Raw genomic sequence first — 18,562 nt, forward strand, 5'->3', positions numbered from 1 at the left:
CAAACCGAGCCTGCCCGGCTCATGTACTCGCCCCTCTAGCGTACCTTGATCGACTGTAGTTTGTTTTTAATTTTTCAGAGCAGCCGGTGGAGTTTCCAAGAACCTTCCCTTACGTTTTTCTTGTCCTTATTTTACCCCGTTCTATCACTGCGTTTGTGCCTGTTTTATTTATAAACTTATTGTATAAAATTGTCGATAAAATAGTATAAAATTCAGGGTGAATATATGAGGAACACATTTCAAAAGCGGATGGAAGATTTAAAGAGAGGGAAGGCCATCGCAGTGAGGAAGGCAATTTGAGCAGTAAAACAACCAAACAAACAAACCAAAAAAAAAAAAAAGAAAAGAAAAAGGAAAATCAGGTTTCAACGGGATTAGAATCCATGAAAGATGACAAAACTGCACCAATATCGAAGAGATAGCGGGCAGATTTCAAATTCAAATTTCTTTTTAGGCTTTAATTTATATCACAGCTGTTCAAGTTGCATACATATCTACGATCGTCGTTCCTCGTCAAAGGTAATTGTCTTTACTGGATGGAGTGCACGCACGGAGCTAAATTTTAAGTGCAACGCATTGAGTTGATGCTTTTGTCTTTCGTCAGTTTTGTTGTAAACGTTTTTCTTATACATAGTCGTGTTTATACTTATATATGCTTATCAAATTTTCACTTGATGTATAAAACTACTAGGATACTTCTTGATACCTCGCCGAGACCTGTTCAGTCGAGCCTAACATAATCTTTATGACTGTACAAATTTATTGTTAAATAACATTCATTGGAATATTTACAAGCTGGTGTTGATCTACAGACTCAAAATGAACCCTTCTGGTCCCTGCGCATAGAGGGATTGTCACGTCGTTTGAAACCGGCGCGAGTCAAAGCTAATTTTAAGGCAGTGTTACACTTGGCAATTCGGCTTGCAACTTGTCTCCCAGTTTCTTTACACCGTTACCACACAAGTTGCACCAAACGTAGCGTCGTGTAACATGCCCTGAAATGAACTTGTCTTGAAATGTTTTTGATGCAATCACCATTGCCCGAAATAGAACCGAGTTCTACTTTTGGTAACTGTCTCAGCAACAGAATATTACGAGACATGCTCATTTCAGGGCATGCCATACTAGGCAACGATTCGTGCAACAAAATTGCGAGGCAAGTTGCAAGAAAACTTGCCTGGTGAAACAGCGCCTTTACGCGTCCTAATTTACCAACCCCATTGGTAGGTTCGATCGTATGAGCCAATCTACACGTTACAAGTTCTCGGCCAATTTCTTTTTTTTCTGTTGGCGTAGCGTTGGTGAAAGTAGGCCTGATTAAAAAAAAATCTGTTTCACTGCCGGCACGCCACAGATTTTTATCAATCGGTCCGATTTTTGTCCGCTCGCTCATTTTGTTTGTCAATGATTGAGCCAAATTATCCTCTTAATCGGAGAGATCTCTGATCGCAGAGAAGTGGGACTCCTTCATATGTCAATTGTGTTGCTCATCCTTCTAATTTCCCCTTTACTTCCATTTATGCGCCTCTGAGACAACAGTTAACTACCATACATTCAAGCTGGCCAAAAGGCGTATCAGTCAAAAAATGGGTTATTTCCTCAAGGTTCGAAATTCCTGCATGTAAAAGTTAGATCAGAGGCTATTACTTGCATTAACGAAAGAGTAGGCCTTGTGTACTTTTTCGATTTGTTGTCCACAGGTAACGATTATTTAAAACCGAGATAAAGATCATCATCGTTGAGGTCTTAGCCCAGGAATTTTCCGAGACGCCACGGCTAACTTAAACAAAATTTTCCTCAGACCACAAAGATTTTCGGAACCAGTTTCGCTTCTGGGAGCAATCAGTTACAAGTCTGGTTGATTGCTTTTAAAGAAGGGTAACTTTCAATTCCAGTATACCGCAAAACCGTCGTATATTTTAGGTTGGTCATTGGGTTTGGAGCGAGTGTATAAACAGAGAGTGCGAGAAACGCTTTGGGAGAGACGCTTAGCGGGTTCAGCGATTTAAGAGAAAAAAAAAGAAAAATACGACTGTTTTGCAGTCTACAATTCCAGTTGCCGCAAAGAGTACCCACCCTGTTTTTTGCAGCCAAGTGTTCATTGTCTCCGGTGTTTGTCAAGCTCTTTCGTTGTCAGCACTTTCATTGACTTTTAGCATTCTTGCAGAGCCTTCAAACCACTTTTACCCCGGGTATCCAATCGATGGAATCGATAATCGATATCAATCAATATCAATTAATCGATTGATATTGATAATCGATGACCAATCGATGGCGAAGATTCGTGTGGTTATCAATTGGTATCGATTGTCAATACCAATCGATAGATAAATTGGTATCGATTGGTATCAATTGGTTGCAGATTGACGGAACCGGAATCGACGCATAGAAAACACAACTTTGTACGCAGTAATTGTAAACACATTTCATTTTAATGCTATAAGGGGAGAACAATACTCTTTTCTTTTTCTTTAACTTTAACGCCCCGTCCACAAGAATCCGGGTTGTTTTTTTTGACAAATTAAAAGTTTGTTCCATGAGAAAATCTATCGACTTCAAAAGACGGAAAGTGGTTGAAATCATGCCTTTACAGAAAAATTCTGGTAGCAAAAGGAGCAAATGCAATAATATTATGAGAACAGTACACCGAAATAACAATGTGTGTGTTTTGAATAATTTCATATTTGATTGCCCGGATTGTTTGTTACGGTTTTAATAATAATAAAAAAAATTCACTAAAACAGTAATATCTGCATGTAGTGCCCAAAGCGATCCACAAGCTCGGACTGTAGGTGGCCGAGCTGTCCACGATGGTTCACAACTGTAAACTGTGCAGTGAACACTTCACCGACGTTCACCACAAAACGGCAAAGATGATAGCCTTTGATGATGCACCTTATATTCAGTAAAACCTCTACCCGGCCGTCTGGCGTAGACATTATGACACGGAAAGGCAATGACGGGCAAGTGGGTAATTTGAGTACACGTGCAACGGGGTATATTCTTTGCAGGGCCGTAACCAGTATGAGGCAAACCGAGGCACTTGCCTCAGTCATTGTTTTTTTTTTCGGGGAAAGTAAGATTTTTTTTTTGAAGGAGAAAGAAAGGCACTAGCAGCAAATAAATTCATAAACAGTTAAACAAATGTAAAAAATGTTAACGCAACATGGTATTTTGTTAAATAAATCAGGCAGTTGCCTGAATTACAGATGAGAAAAATTAAGCAAAAATTTATGCTAACCAGGCAGCGACTTCCTAAAGAAAACTGCCTCGTTTTCATGTGTTTTGACGCAATTTCTCGCGTCTTCTGTCTTCTCTGATCTGAATGAGGAAAATTTATCAAAATGCAGCGTTCTATTTCCCTGCTCCCACCCCCCCCCCCCCCCCAAAAAAAAAAAACACCTACCTCTCTTGATCTATATTGCCTTTAGGGTTCCTAGCGGAATTTTTGTCAAATAAGGTTTCATCCCAGTGGTTTGTTTAAACGCAGCCATCATATTTAAGACCGTTAATAGCTAGGCGAGGAATTCAACCATGGATATTGCCTCAGTCCTTATTTTTTTCTGGCTACGGCCCTGCTTTGCATTGAGAAGACTGGGTCGGAATTTACCAATTTCTTCCCCAGGGCTTCCTAAAAAAGGCGGATGATCGGACAGGTAGCGTACGCGACGTCTGTTCGAGGTTGCTGAGCCAATCAATAGCAATCGATGAACGGTTTTTGTGTGGTTATCGATTGGTCATCGATTGGCCAACACCAATCGATACCAATTAACTAATTTTATTGATTGATATCGATTGATCGATTGAATTTCCGATCATCGGTTTCGATTGGATACCCCGGGATTTACTTGGATCAGTCGCGTCGAAGTGCTCTAAAATTACTCTCCTGTTCTTGCTAGTGCTATCGTAGCCCTAAGTTTCAGTGTCCGAAAACCGTGAGCTGAATACTGCGATGAGAAATTAAAAATTTTTCTTCCTTCATTTAAAATTTGTTGACCGTTAACTTTTTACTTCGAACATTTTTAATCATGAAATGCGTGATAATGTTGCAGTGCATGTATATTCAATCATGGTAACCAAGGTGAAGTCAAAACAATAACCGGACTTGCTAAGCCACGGTTTAGTTGTGGACTTCATGAGCAGTGCCTACCCCATGTTCTAATGATGCCGGTAAGACCAAGCATAGCTAAGCTCAGTAGCCGTGATTTCTGGAGTCCTCTTTTAAAGCTCGATTCAGTCTACAACCAGATCTATAAATATAATCGGCCCTAAAGGCTGGTTTACACGTACGACGCAAGCATAAGCACAAGAAACCAAAGTGTAAACCGCCGGGGGCGACGCAAGCATAAGCGCAAGCATAAACGCAAGCACACAAAAAGGAAATCGTTCCTTTTACTTGTACTTTCGCTTGTGTTTGCGTCGTCACGTCGCCTGTGTTAACCGGGATAGCGCAAGCTTTAGCACAAGAGAAGAACAAGCAACAACATCTCTTCGGCGTACGCCATCTTGGATTTATAATTTTAGCGCCAAAATTTTAATTCACTGCGCCTGCGTATGTCACCCCGTGCTTATGCTTATCGCACGTGTAAACGAGCCTTAAAGCTGCTAAAATCAGTGTGAAGATTGTAAACCATATTGGATTGAACACATGTACTTTGAACACGCGTAGCCCGTGCCCGGGTTTCTTCCGTGCCGGCGATTCGCGAAAATTTATTTTCATTATTATTTTGTTTTTACACACCGTCGCTTACATCGCAAATGACACTTATAAATTGTCCGCTGACGTAAATAGTTTGGAATTTTCAGTTTCGATACGCCAGGAAACCCCACTACTGTCAAGGGTCTAACTATTACGCAAATTGCCTGGAGGAGTCACGCTACATTTCGCTGCATCATTTGTCGGTATTTTCGGAATGTAACTCATAAGAGTTTGCAAGCCATTTGCTTTGAGATGGAGTAATAAACCCCCGTTTATACTGCTCCCCCCAACAATTTTCTCAAGACTGAAGCCGTTCATTCAGGTATTGTATTTTGTATGTATAGCTTATAGGCTTGTAACGGTACAACTTGACAGTTTTAGTATAGAATTATTTAGAAAACTCCCTGGCGAAGTCCTTGATTAAGGCTAAATTGATCTTTGATCCGTGCCGCCAGATCCTCGAATATTTGTATTTGTATCTTACTCAGTGTTTTTGCCGCATAAAGAAGGTTCCCAGGGCTGTCACAAAAGGTTAAATTGGAGTTTTGCATCCTCTAATGAGGAAAAGTGGGGCTTCATTGCTCCAAGACAAAACTTGCAGCTTCCGACCTGTCGTCTTCGAACGTCGCCTGACCTTCGAGGAACTAAAATGCTGTCGAAGCGAAGTTTCAAGCAGAGGAAGGCCTTTGAGCTTCGCGCACGATATTCGCCGGCAAACATTTTGCAATCCTAAGCACCTAATTGTATGAATCCTGAAAGAGTAGGTGTTTCTTTTCATGTAGTTATACTGTTGTTCAAAACTGAAAACGGAAGCTCTTGTAAATAAGCGCTTACATGCGCACATAATTTCGTCTTTGTCTTGCAAACTTAGACTGACTTTTAATGTAATTGCTCATCCGTCGGGAGCTGCGTTATTACGACACGTTTTGAAACTGTTTAACAACGGTACGTTATGATTGAAATTAATTCAAAGGACTGAAAGACAAGTGCGACTGGAAAGTTGTTTTTCAAGATTACTGGGTTAGTTTTAGATGGCCCCCTTGTGATCGGACGATGACTTGGATTGTTTGCAGTAAACTGTGAATAACACGGACAAATTTGATTTTAATAATCCGGTTTATTTTACTAAGCTCTCGGTGTGTGTTGTTTCATTATATGACATTGTCGAAAGGTAAGATCTACCCACCCCTCCTTTGTACAACGTGTATAAGCATGCGCACTCCCATCGGACATCTGGGTACCGTTTAAGTGGTTTCACTATAGTCTGAAATAACTTAAAGATTGAAACAGGGCATCTCAGTACCCACTTATCTGAAATGGTGATGGCCTTTTTACTAGTTTTTTGATAAAGGAAAAGATTGTCTGGTGTTGATCTGACTCATGTTTGTTGGTTTTATATTGGCTACATTCGGAACTATGAACAATAATTAAAATATGTATGTGTTGAGTTATGGGCAAGAATCTCTTAAATAAAAGAATCCTGACCACTCTTAACGTTTACTCATACCACTAGAGCCCAAAATAAGACAAGAAAATGCTCTTGTAAGGACATTTTTGCACGTCCGATAATCTGCATTGATGACAAGAGCCACAGTGCTAATTTTAGCTGACTGGCTTTCCGCTATTTCGATTTTTTTTTATGACTGTGTTGTATTCTGAATTGTTTCGGGGCTTTGGGTCGTGACTGTTTATCTGACACGGAACAAAAGAGCCGAGACTGTTTTTTTTTTTTTTTGGCAAGCTGACGAAAATTGGAGAAATTTAGTGTATTTTAAAATAGTGGGACAATGATTTAGTCAGCAAATCACGGCGAAGACAATAAAAAAAATTACATTTTTAATTTCAATCTATAATTCGAGAGTCAAGCACAATTCTGAATGGTTATGCATCACTTCCGCTTAAAGATTTAAGGCTGGTTTCCATATGATCGCAGACCTTATTGCGATCTGCGATCATATGGAAACCAGCCTTTATTATCCTCTCAGACATTTGACAGCTTTATGGATTTTTTTCAAATCGGCTGCCTTTTCACTTAGACCTGTCTTTGTTTTACGCACGCGATGCGTGCCACACAGAGCTGACATGCTGTGAGAAAATGGTGATTGTTTTTGTATTCATCACGTTAATCTTGAATTCGCAAAAAAGATCTTGGTCTTCACTTTTTTATGTAAATTGCTTTCGCTAACATTTGGTTGAAATTTGTAACGTGGACTAAAAGCGAGGAAAGTTATGATTTTTTAAAATACTAAGTGGACCTTGTTATGGTTTCCGACGCCATCTTCGTAAGGGCGCAAACACGTCTCGACAACAGCACAGTAGATGAACGGGATTATGGTAACTTGATTAGATACCATAGCTAAAGTACAACCTGTAAGAAACAGGTGGCTAAGAAACCCTCCTTGTAGTTTTTTTTAAACTTTGCAAAACTTGCAGCTGATCACGATGTCCTAGATAAACGGGAGTCACCTGGCTTGTTTTTAAATAGTAACCACTTCAAGCTAAAATTAGGGCTTTTCTTAGCAGGTTATTGTTTTGCTATGGTGAGCTATCATGTCGAGAAAATGACCACGACTTGTTTGCCAATGATTAGATACTCGTTTAATACCAGTATCGTTGTATCAACTGATAAAAAAGTAGCAGTCTTCATCTCTTAAAGTATAAATACTGGAAACTGTTGTAAGAGACCTGAATGTAACAACAATTAAAACAAGATGATCTTAACAACATAACTAAGCTTACAGTTTTCTTAAAATGTGTTTGCTATTGTAATCAACTCAACCAAAGATGTTTAGTCGCAAAAAACATTAAAACAATTCAAAACATGTATCTAAAAGAAAACAAAATGTCTACGAGATGCCGTAGTCGCCGCAGTGTTGCTAAGCGTTGCGTCTCCCTTTCAATACAGCATTGTCATTTTCTTCATCAGCAGGTCTTCGTTTTAGACCACAGATAATTTAGTTTCAGTTCCAGAACAAACAAACCAGGCACAGTACGTGTTGGAATGTGGATCACCTTGGTTGTCCTGACTATAATATAAAGGCGAGGAGATGGCTAATGTGGTTCTCCCTTTCCATATTTTTTTCCCAGTGGGGAGAGGGGAGAGGGAAAGATATGCACTTCCTTCTTCAGTCTTGGAGACAACAAGCTGGGTTTACGTCCTACATGGCTATTTCAAGTTCTACCTCGACTCTGAGTCAAGTAGTCTTACATTTGACACATTTGATTTATGCGAATTGTTTGCACAATTGTTTGCGTTACTTCATTGCTATTTTACTCAGTACATACCCCTCACAGATCAACGTTAGTGCAGAAAAACTAAGGAAAACCCCTATCAGAGAGCTGAGACAATACCTGAGAGAGTCACGCCACATTTTTTTGTAGTGTGGGAATGTAAATCCAGTCAAGAATTTGAAAGACACTCGTTTGCGTTGCAGTTATCCAGTTATCCTGTACACCAGTCACTGCATCTCTACCGAACATCTTTCAGAGCTGAAGCTACTGAAGCTATCATTAGCGAATCAGTAAGTACCGTGGAGGCCTTTCTGTGACAGGCTAGTAGGCGCAAAATTATTCATTCGATCTTTGATCCGTACGTTGGCTCACAGAAAGATCATAGTCCTCAATCAATGCAATTAGCATTGGTAAAGAGTTGGCCTTCTTTCCTATTCCCGTTACATGTCAATTCCTTTCTCCATTGGATGTCAACAGGTAACGTTTTTTTCACTTTTCTTTTTTTGATGAAAGCGCTCTGTGAACGAAGTGTACGTTCTTTTGGTGGTCATTTTGCATGGTTCCCAATCGACAAAAAAGTTGTGACTCGAAAGAAAATGGCACAAGTTGTATATAAGTTAGAATCAGTAAATCAGCTTTTATTGAAACACAATTCTGTTATTGAAGCAAATAGTTCTCCACTTGTCAAGGATCGACAAACCGTTCCAAGAAGAAAATTGGCCGTGCGACCCAACGATGGAATTTGGCCAGCACCGTCGCTTGCCTTCTCTCTTTTACTGGACATTGGATTTTTTGGTTCCGAACTCCTCACCAATGTTCGGTGGATCGCGATTTAAAACGCCGTCTTCCTCACGAAGATGCCATACATTTACAGTAACTCCGCGTTAACCGTGTTTACCTCCTCCATCCCTCCCTCCGCAATAAAGAAGAAGGCGACATAAACCGTGAAAAGGTCTCCCATTTTATAATAAGGAGTGTTTTGATCAAAACTAGAGCAAGCCCTACCCTCACTGACTGCATTAAATAAGTTTAAACACTTCCCTTTTGGAATAGCGCCGACTTGACTTTGAAGCATTTATAGGAATTGCGGAATTGCGCTGTTAAGTGGCTATTTCCCACAATTTATTCTCTTGTATCATTGGTTTCAGTTAATTCAAGACCAGTTGGATCCGTATCATTTGTAACACATGTTGGTACGAGATGGCGTTGCGGCCTTATCGAGACGAAGAATTAAATTACTTCAAGTTTTCATCTCTCGTTTTAAATGAATTCCCCAAAGCGTTACGCCAGACTTTTAAAACCATGTGGGACAACACCTTTGGACATCGCCCTGGGTACCAGCTCTGGGATGACTCCATTGCTGTGAGAAATCTGTTTAGGTCCACAGAGGGTAGTAAAACAAGAGTTCCTACACACCAGTCTTACAATGAATGGGATTGCACCACCTTATTCCAGGCAACCATCTTTGCGCAGTCCTTCGCGTTACCAGATAGCTCAGGTCGCCATAGGACACTCACTGATTTGTACGTAAAGCCCCGTAAAGTACTTCCGAGAAGTGTCCATGCATCCGTTGTGAGCCCGGTTGGAGACAATGCTGAAACATTTGCACTTGCGATTGATCAACTTCGACTTCTGAGAAATGTACTTTGCCATTCGCCAAGCTCAGAGATGGACAAAATAACATTTGACCAACGCGTGCTACATGCCAAAGACGCATTCACAGCTCTTGGAGTTACGACGGCCGTGATTGATGCCGTTGGAAGTTTGACCGAGTCGGACTTTCCAACAAATGAAGTCCATAAAATGGAACGAGGTATCAGAGAAGAGACTCGAAAGTACGTGATGTTTCTTGAGGGTATAACAGGAGACATCAACGATTTAAAAGCATTAGGAACTGATATAAAGCTGAACCTGCAAAACGATATAGCTGATAAAAGAGACATCGCAACGTTGGAACAAAAGATTAACGAGCTAAGATTGGGGCAAGATGCACTTGTTGCTCAATTGAAAACTTCAGGTAAGGACGCAAATATCTTGTCTTATAATATAGGCGTCGAGGGTGACAAAAACCTTAAAGGAATATATTGATGAAAAATTTAAGATACAGTCAAACTTCACCTTAGTTACGAATACTTGTATAATCCGGACACCTCATTATACCACCGACATATTAATTTTCCCCCTAGAATGGAAACCCAAACTCACATAACCACTCCTGCTCGTAAAGTCAAGGCTAAACGTAGCTTCAATAATGTTTTATTTGCCGATTAGACAACGCTGAGAACGTTTATCACCCAATGTTAAAGAAGAAAGTGTAACAGCGTCTTTAACTAGGATTTTGGGAATCCATGATATTTTGTTTTGTTTTCAATGGCGAAATCAATGATACTTTTATATATTTTACCGAATCAAATAGCAAGAAAGATATTCAGTAAAAATCTTTCTGTTGTTGAAGATGTTAATTTTTTTTGCTCAGATTCGCAAGAGAACTGACCACTTGGTTTGTTTGTTTCGTTTCATAAGTATTGTTCGCTAAAACTGACTCTAAACAAGTCAACCAGGTTCACTTCAAAGGTTGGGGAAGTGGTATTATAGAGAACGCTAAGTTTAAAGGAGTGATTTAATTCTCTCAATTATACAACATAATTAAGACGACTAAACCTATACCCTCTGAACAGATCAGCAAGCGTTGGATTTTGGAAGGACACTGTTTGGACTGAATGGAGAAGACGGCGCAAGCCCAGCTGATAGTTACCATTCACGCGGAATCATACAACATCAGCTTGGTGACTACACCTCTACTCTCCAGTCACGACAGCACGCCTTAGACGTTAGAAGGAAACGGCTTGAAGAAGAACTAGAAAGCATTGGTAGTAGTTACTATTCACTTGGAATCGAACACACACAGGTTTGTGACTACACCTCTGCTCTCCAGTCCCACCAGCACGCGTTGGATATTAGAAAACAACTGTTTGGAGAAGAAGATGAAAGCACAGCTGACAGTTACCATTCACTCGGGATAACACAACACCAGCTTGGTGACTACGGCTCTGCTCTCAAATCAAAGCAGCGCGCGTTAGATGTTAGAAGAAAACTGTTTGGAGAAGAGCATGCAAAAACAGCTGACAGTTATTATTCACTCGGTATCACACAATACATGATTGGTGACTACACCTCTGCGATCCAGTTGGACCGGCACGCGCTAGATGTTAGAAGAAAACTGTTTGGAGAAGAACATGCAAGCACAGCCGATAGTTACCATTCACTGGGGATCACGCAACATCAGCTTGGTGACTACACCTCTGCGCTTCGATCACACAAGCAAGCGTTAGATATAAGAACAAAACGGTTTGGAGAAGAACATGTTAGCACAGCTGAAAGTTACTTTTCACTCGGGATCACACAACACCGATCTGGTGACTACAGCTCTGCTCTGCAGTCACACCAGCACGCGTTAGAGGTTAAACAAAAACTCTTTGGAGAAGAATATGTAAGCACAGCTGATAGTTACTATGCACTCGGGGCCACACAATACATGCTCGGTGACTACACCTCTGCTTTCCAGTCAGACCAGCACGCGTTGGATGTTAGGAGAAAGCTGTTTGGCGAAGAACATCCAAGGACAGCTGATAGTTACCATTCACTCGGGATCACACAACATCAGCTTGATGACTACACTTCTGCTCTTCATTCAAAACAGCACGCTTCCGCTCTTCGAAGAAAACTGTTTGGCGAAGAACATGCAAGCACAGCTGATAGTAACTATTCACTCGGGATCACACAACACCAGCTTGGTGACTACACCTCTGCTCTCCAGTCACACCAGCACGCGTTAGATGTTAGAAGAAAACTATTTGGAGAAGAACATGCAAGCACTGCTGATAGTAACTATTCACTCGGGATCACACATCAGCACCTTGGTGATTACACATCTGCTCTCCAGTCACACCAGCAGGCGTTAGATGTTAGAAGAAAGCTGTTTGGAGAAGAACATGCAAAAACAGCTGATAGCTACTTTTCACTCGGGATGACACAATACATGCTTGGTGAATACACCTCCGCTGTTCAGTTAGACCAGCAGGCGTTAGATGTTAGGAGGAAACTGTTTGGAGAAGAACATCCAAGCACTGCTAATAGTTACTATACACTCGGAAACACACAGCACCAACTTGGTGACTACACCTCTGCTCTCCAGTCACACCAGCACGCGTTAGATGTTAGAAGAAAGCTGCTTGGAGAAGAAGATGCAAGCATAGCTGATAGTTACCATTCACTAGCGAACACACAGTATCAGCTTGGTGACTTCACCTCTGCTCTCCAGTCAGACCAGCACGCGTTAGATGTTAGAAGAAAGCTGTTTGGGGAAGAAGATACAAGAACAGCTGATAGTTACCATTCACTAGCGAACACACAGTATCAGCTTGGTGACTTCACCTCTGCTCTCCAGTCAGACCAGCAGGCGTTAGATGTTAGGAGGAAACTGCTTGGAGAAGAAAGTCTAAGCACCGCTCATAGCTATTATGCACTCGGGGTCACACAACATCAGCTTGGTGACCACACTTCTGCTCTCAAGTCACACCAGCAAGCGTTCGATCTCCGACGAAAACTGTCTGAAGAAAAATATGCTAGTACAGCAGAGAATTACTTTTTACTCGCCGACAAACGTCATCATCAAGATGACTGCACCTCTGTTCAACAGACACAACAGTGCGCATTAGATGTTGGAAGAAAATTGTTTCAAGATGAACGTGCAAAAAAAGCTGATAGTTATTGTTTATTCGGCATCAAACAACATCAGCTTGGTGACTACAGCTCCGCTCTCCAGTCACACCAGCACGCATTAGACATTAGAAGGAAACTGTTTGGAGAAGAACATGCAGAGACAGCGGAAAGTTACCATTCACTCGGGATCATGCAGTACCAGCTTGGTGACTACACATCTGCTCTCCAGTCACACCAGCACGCGTTAGAGGTTAGACAAGAACTCTTTGGAGAAGAATATGTAAGCACAGCTGATAGTTACTATGCACTCGGGGCCACACAATACGTGCTCGGTGACTACACCTCTGCTCTCCATTCACACCAGCACGCGTTAGATGTCAGAAGGAAACTGTTTGGAGAAGAACATGCAAGCACAGCTGATAGTTACCATTCACTCGGGGACACACAATATCAGCTTGGTGACTACACCTCTGCTATCCAGTCAGACCAGCACGCCTTAGATGTTAGAAAAAAACTGTTTGGAGAAGACCATGCAAACACAGCTGATAGTTATCATTCACTAGGGATTACACAATACCAGCTCGGTGACTACACCTCTGCTCTAGAGTCACACCAGTGCGCGTTAGATGTTAGAAGAAAACTGTTTGGAGAAGAAAATGTAAACACCGCTGATAGCTACTTTTTACACGGCATCACACAACACCAGCTTGGTGACTTCACCTCTGCTTTCCAGACTCATAAACGAGCGTTAGATGTTAGAAGAAAACTGTTTGGAGAAGAACATATAAACACCGCTGACAGTTACTATTCACTTGGAATCACACAACATCAGCTTGGTGATTACAAATCTGCTCTCCAGTCACACCAGCACGCGTTAGATGTAAGACGAATACTACTTGGAGAAGAACATACAAGCACAGCTGATAGTTACCATTCACTCGGGGACACACAATATCAGCTTGGTGACTACACCTCTGCTATCCAGTCAGACCAGCACGCCTTAGATGTCAGAAAAAAACTGTTTGGAGAAGACCATGCAAACACAGCTGATAGTTATCATTCCCTAGGGATAACACAATACCAGCTCGGTGACTACACCTCTGCTCTAGAGTCACACCAGCGCGCATTAGATGTTAGAAGAAAACTGTTGAGAGAAGAACATGCAAGCACAGCTGATAGTTACTATACCCTTGGGATCACACAAACACCAGCTTGATGACTACACCTCTGCTCTGCAGTCAGACCAGCACGCCTTAGATATTAGAAGGAAACTGTTCAAGCACAGCTGATAGTAACTATTCACTCGGGATCACACAACACCAGCTTGGTGACTATACCTCTGCTCTCCAGTCACACCAGCAGGCGTTAGATGTTAGAAGAAAGCTGTTTGGAGAAGAACATGCAAAAACAGCTGATAGCTACTTTTCACTCGGGATGACACAATACATGCTTGGTGAATACACCTCCGCTGTTCAGTTAGACCAGCAGGCGTTAGATGTTAGGAGGAAACTGTTTGGAGAAGAACATGCAAGCACTGCTGATAGTAACTGTTCACTCGGGATCACACATCAGCACCTTGGTGATTACACATCTGCTCTCCAGTCACACCAGCAGGCGTTAGATGTTAGAAGAAAGCTGTTTGGAGAAGAATATGCAAAAACAGCTGATAGCTACTTTTCACTCGGGATGACACAATACATGCTTGGTGAATACACCTCCGCTGTTCAGTTAGACCAGCAGGCGTTAGATGTTAGGAGGAAACTGTTTGGAGAAGAACATCCAAGCACTGCTAATAGTTACTATACACTCGGAAACACACAGCACCAGCTTGGTGACCATAATTCTGCTCTCCAGTCAGGTTTTCGAGCGTTAGATATAAGAAGAAAACTGAAACTGTTTGGAGAAGAACACTCAAAGACAGCTCATTAGATTTACTCGGGATCACACAACACGAGCTCGGTCACTACAGCTCTGCTCAGTTCCAGTCATACCACAAAGCGTTAGAAGTTAGAAGAAAACTGTTTAAAGATGAACATGCAAAAACAGCTGATAACTATTTTTTAATCGGCATAACATAACATCAGCTTGCTGTCCATAGGGACCGATCTCCAATCACGCCAGCACGCATTAGATGTTAGAAGGAAACTTTTCGGAGAAGAACATGCAGACACAGCTCATAGTTACCATTCACTAGGGGACACACAATGTCAGCTTGGAGCCTTCACCTTTTTTCTGCAGTCTCACCAGCGCGCGATAGATGTTAGAAGAAAATTGTTTAGAGAAGAACATGCAAGCACAGCTGATAGTTATTATACACTCGCGGACGCAAAATTTCAGCTTGATAACCAGACCTCTGCACTCCAGTCACACCAGTACGCCATAGATGTTAGAAGAAAGCTTTTTTGACAAGAACATGGAGGCACAGCTGATTGTTACCATTCACTCGGGAACACAATGCACCAGCTTGGCGACTACAGCTCTGCTTTCCAGTCACACAAGCACTCGTTAGATGTAAGAAGAATTTTTTTTGCAGAAGAACATTTAAGCACAGCTGGTAGTAACTATTTACTCGGGATAACACAACACCAGCTCGGTGACCACACCTCTGCTCTTCAGTCACACCAGCACGAGTTAGATGGCTGAAGGAAGCTATTTGGAGGGAAAATGCCCGCACAGCTCATAGTTACCATTCACTCGGGGAAACACAATATCGTCTTGGTGACTACATCCCTGCTCTCCAGTCACACCAGCATGCGAAAATATTTCGAGAAGAACATGTCGACACAGCTCATAGTTACCGTTCACTCGGGGACACACAATATCTGCTTGGTGACTACACCTCTGCTATCCAGTCACACCAGCACGCGTTAGATGTTAAAACTTAACTATTTGGAGAAGAACATGCCGACACAGCTCATGGTTACCATTCACTCGGGGACACACAATATCAGCTCGGTGACTACAACTCTGCTCTCCAGTCACAGAAGCACGCGTTAGATGTTAAAACGAAACTATATGGAGAATCAGCTCATAGTTACCATTCACTAGGGGACACACAATATCAGCTTGGTGACTTAGAACTCTGCTCTCCAGTCAGACCAGCACGCGTTAGATATAAGAAGTAAACTGAAACTGTTTGGGGGAAGGACACGCAAAGACAGCTCATCAGGCACACTCGGGATCACCCAACATGAGTTAGGTAACTACAGCTCTGCTCAGTTCCAGTCAGATCAACAAGTGTTAGATATTAGAAGAAAACTGTTTGGAGACCAACATCCAAAGACAGCTGATAGTTACGGTGATTTCCAAAACACACTATATCAGATTGGGTGCAGTGGCTACAGCTCTGCTCTCCAGTCACACCAACACGCGGTAGATGTTAAAGGAAAACTGTTTAGAGAAAACAAAGTAAAGAGAACTTCCAGTGGCTTTAACGTCACTTTTTGATGTCACCTTCCCAGTTCAGAGCACCGGTCTATGCAGCACGCTCCTGAAATCTTAGTCAACAGACGTCTTATTGTAAGCGAACAGTAAATTGTTTCTGACGATAATGGTTCGCGCTCCTGCCGTACACTTTGATCCGGTAATCTGACATTTAAATTTTACATTGTTATTTTCGCTCGCCTGGTTTTCAGTGTGATTGTTAAAAAAAAGTAATTTACCTCGGTTTGGATTACAGAGGTCTCCGAATGATTAAGACATATGCGTTATTGACCAAGCGTGAGGTCAAGATGGCTGGATATTGGCCAAGTTCTTTTTTGCGTTTTTATGGACCGAGACGAAGTCGAGGTCCATAAAAACGCAAAAAAGAACGAGGCCAATATCCAGCCATCTTGACCGAACAAGCTTGGTCAATAAAGGATTTATTATATGGCTTTACCATCAAGTTAAAACTACAATAACAAAACAAAACACGACATGAAACTGCTCTACTCGGAAAGAAATTCTTCATAGCCGGCCGGTGCCAGATTTATTTTCAGTGCACCTTTGGATTAGAATGTAATCGTGGAAAACAGGGAATCCTAAATTATCTTAGGGCTCTAACTTTATAACGGTTTAAAGGAAGTGTACAATTATCGAGAACGAAAAATTTAGATTTTCGCAAGAGCGGGAAGATTTGAATAGAATCCGGCAAACTCGCCATTTTCAGGCGATCGCGCGGTGGCGTAAATAATAAAATTTTTTTACACAGTTTTCGGCTTCCAATCATTAATTCTTGAATGAAACAATAGATTTTGAGATTATATGCAAACATAAGCCGAAAAAAAGAGCAGGTAAATCAGAAAACTGGGCGAAACTTTGACAAGATTTTCCGGCTTGTTTACAACAAGCAAGACGCGGCTGAATTAAAAACGTGGGCTTCTTCGGCGAACTTAAAAAACTTCCACAACGCTATGATTTAAATACAGTCATTGCAAACCTAGAGAACTTATCAATTTGGCACTCGACTTGAGACAATAAGTTTTTCAAAATCAATTCTATTTAAAATACTACACGCAGAGCAACTCACCGGTTCAACTCACATTCATTGTAGCTGAAACGAAGTTTTCACTACACCAGGACGATTCCATTCTCTTTCCTTTCCTTTAGGTAAATGTTGAGAGTTTACCGAACTTTTTAGTGAGCGTTTTTCCCCAAAACAACGAGAAAATCGAAGAAAACCCGCATTGATGTTGGGATTAAACTTTCGATGCCAAGCGGACGGGCAACGGGTAATCCCGAGCGGGCAAGATAGCTCCATCTTACCCGCTCGGGTAGCCAATCACAGCGCAGAATTTGACTCATCTTGCCCGCTCGCGGAGCCAGCCATATAATAAAGACTATTATAGGTTTGATAATTTGTTGTTTTGTTTTTGGTTTTGGCATTTAATTGACCTATTATCCCCAATATCAATGCTTTTTAGTGCATGCTTTTCATCGTATAAGCTGGAAGAATTATTTAAACATCATGCAAGAACAGTTATTATTATATGGCTGGCTCCGCGAGCGGGCAAGATGAGTCAAATCCTGCGCTGTGATTGGCTACCCGAGCGGGCAAGATGGAGCTATCTTGCCCGCTCGGGATTACCCGTTGCCCGTCCGCTTGGCATCGAAAGTTTAATCCCAACAACAATGCGGGTTTTCTTCGATTTTCCCGTTGTTTTGGGGGAAAACGCTCACTAAAAAGCTCACTAAAGGAAAGGAAAGAGAATGGAATCGTTCTGGTGTAGTGAAAACTTTGTTTCAGCTACAATGAATGTGAGTTGAATCGGTGAGTTGCTCTGCGTGTAGTATTTTAGATAGAATTGATTTTGAAAAACCTATTGCCTCAAGTCGAGTGCCAAATTGATAAGTTCTCTAGGTTTGCAATGACTGTATTTAAATCATAGCGTAGTGGTAGTTGCAGTTAGTGTTTAAAGCAGTTCAGAAAAGTATTTTTTTTAAGTTCGCCGAAGAAGCTCACGTTTTTAATTTAGCCGCGTCTTGCTTGTTGTAAACAAGAAAATCTTGTCAAAGTTTCGCCCAGTTTTCTGATTTACCTGCTCTTTTTTTCGGCTTATGTTTGCATATAATCTCAAAATCTATTGTTTCATTCTAGAATTAATGATTGGAGGCCAAAAACTGTGAAAAAATTTTTATTATTTACACCACCGCGCGATCGGCTGAAAATGGCGAGTTTGCCGGATTCTATTCAAATCTTCCCGTTCTTGCGAGGATCTAAATTTTTCGTTCTCAATAATTGTTTACTCCGGGGCCCTTTAAACCATTATAAAGTTGGAGCCCTAAGATAATTTAGGATTCGTTGTTTTCCACGATTACATGCTAATCCAAAAATGCACTGAAAATAAATCTTCCACCGGCCGGCTATGAAGAATTTCTTTCCGAGTAGAGCAGTTTCATGCCGTGTTTTGTTTTGTTGTTGTAGTTTTA

The 18,562-nt window shown here is 41.5% G+C and overlaps 1 pseudogene across 1 annotated transcript in view; it reads left to right on the forward strand.

Annotated features, from left to right (window-relative positions):
* LOC146478304 (uncharacterized) overlaps nucleotides 1-18,562 on the forward strand; it is a 172,558-nt pseudogene that overhangs the window by 20,277 nt on the left and 133,719 nt on the right. The window contains exons 6-7 of the transcript XR_014865066.1: nucleotides 9,081-9,947; nucleotides 10,609-16,050. The product of XR_014865066.1 is annotated as an uncharacterized LOC146478304 (transcript). The remainder of the gene's footprint in view (nucleotides 1-9,080; nucleotides 9,948-10,608; nucleotides 16,051-18,562) is intronic.

Source organism: Pavona decussata, unplaced genomic scaffold (assembly GCF_977016875.1).
Source record: "Pavona decussata unplaced genomic scaffold, jaPavDecu1.1 SCAFFOLD_64, whole genome shotgun sequence".
Classification (NCBI taxonomy): domain Eukaryota; kingdom Metazoa; phylum Cnidaria; class Anthozoa; order Scleractinia; family Agariciidae; genus Pavona; species Pavona decussata.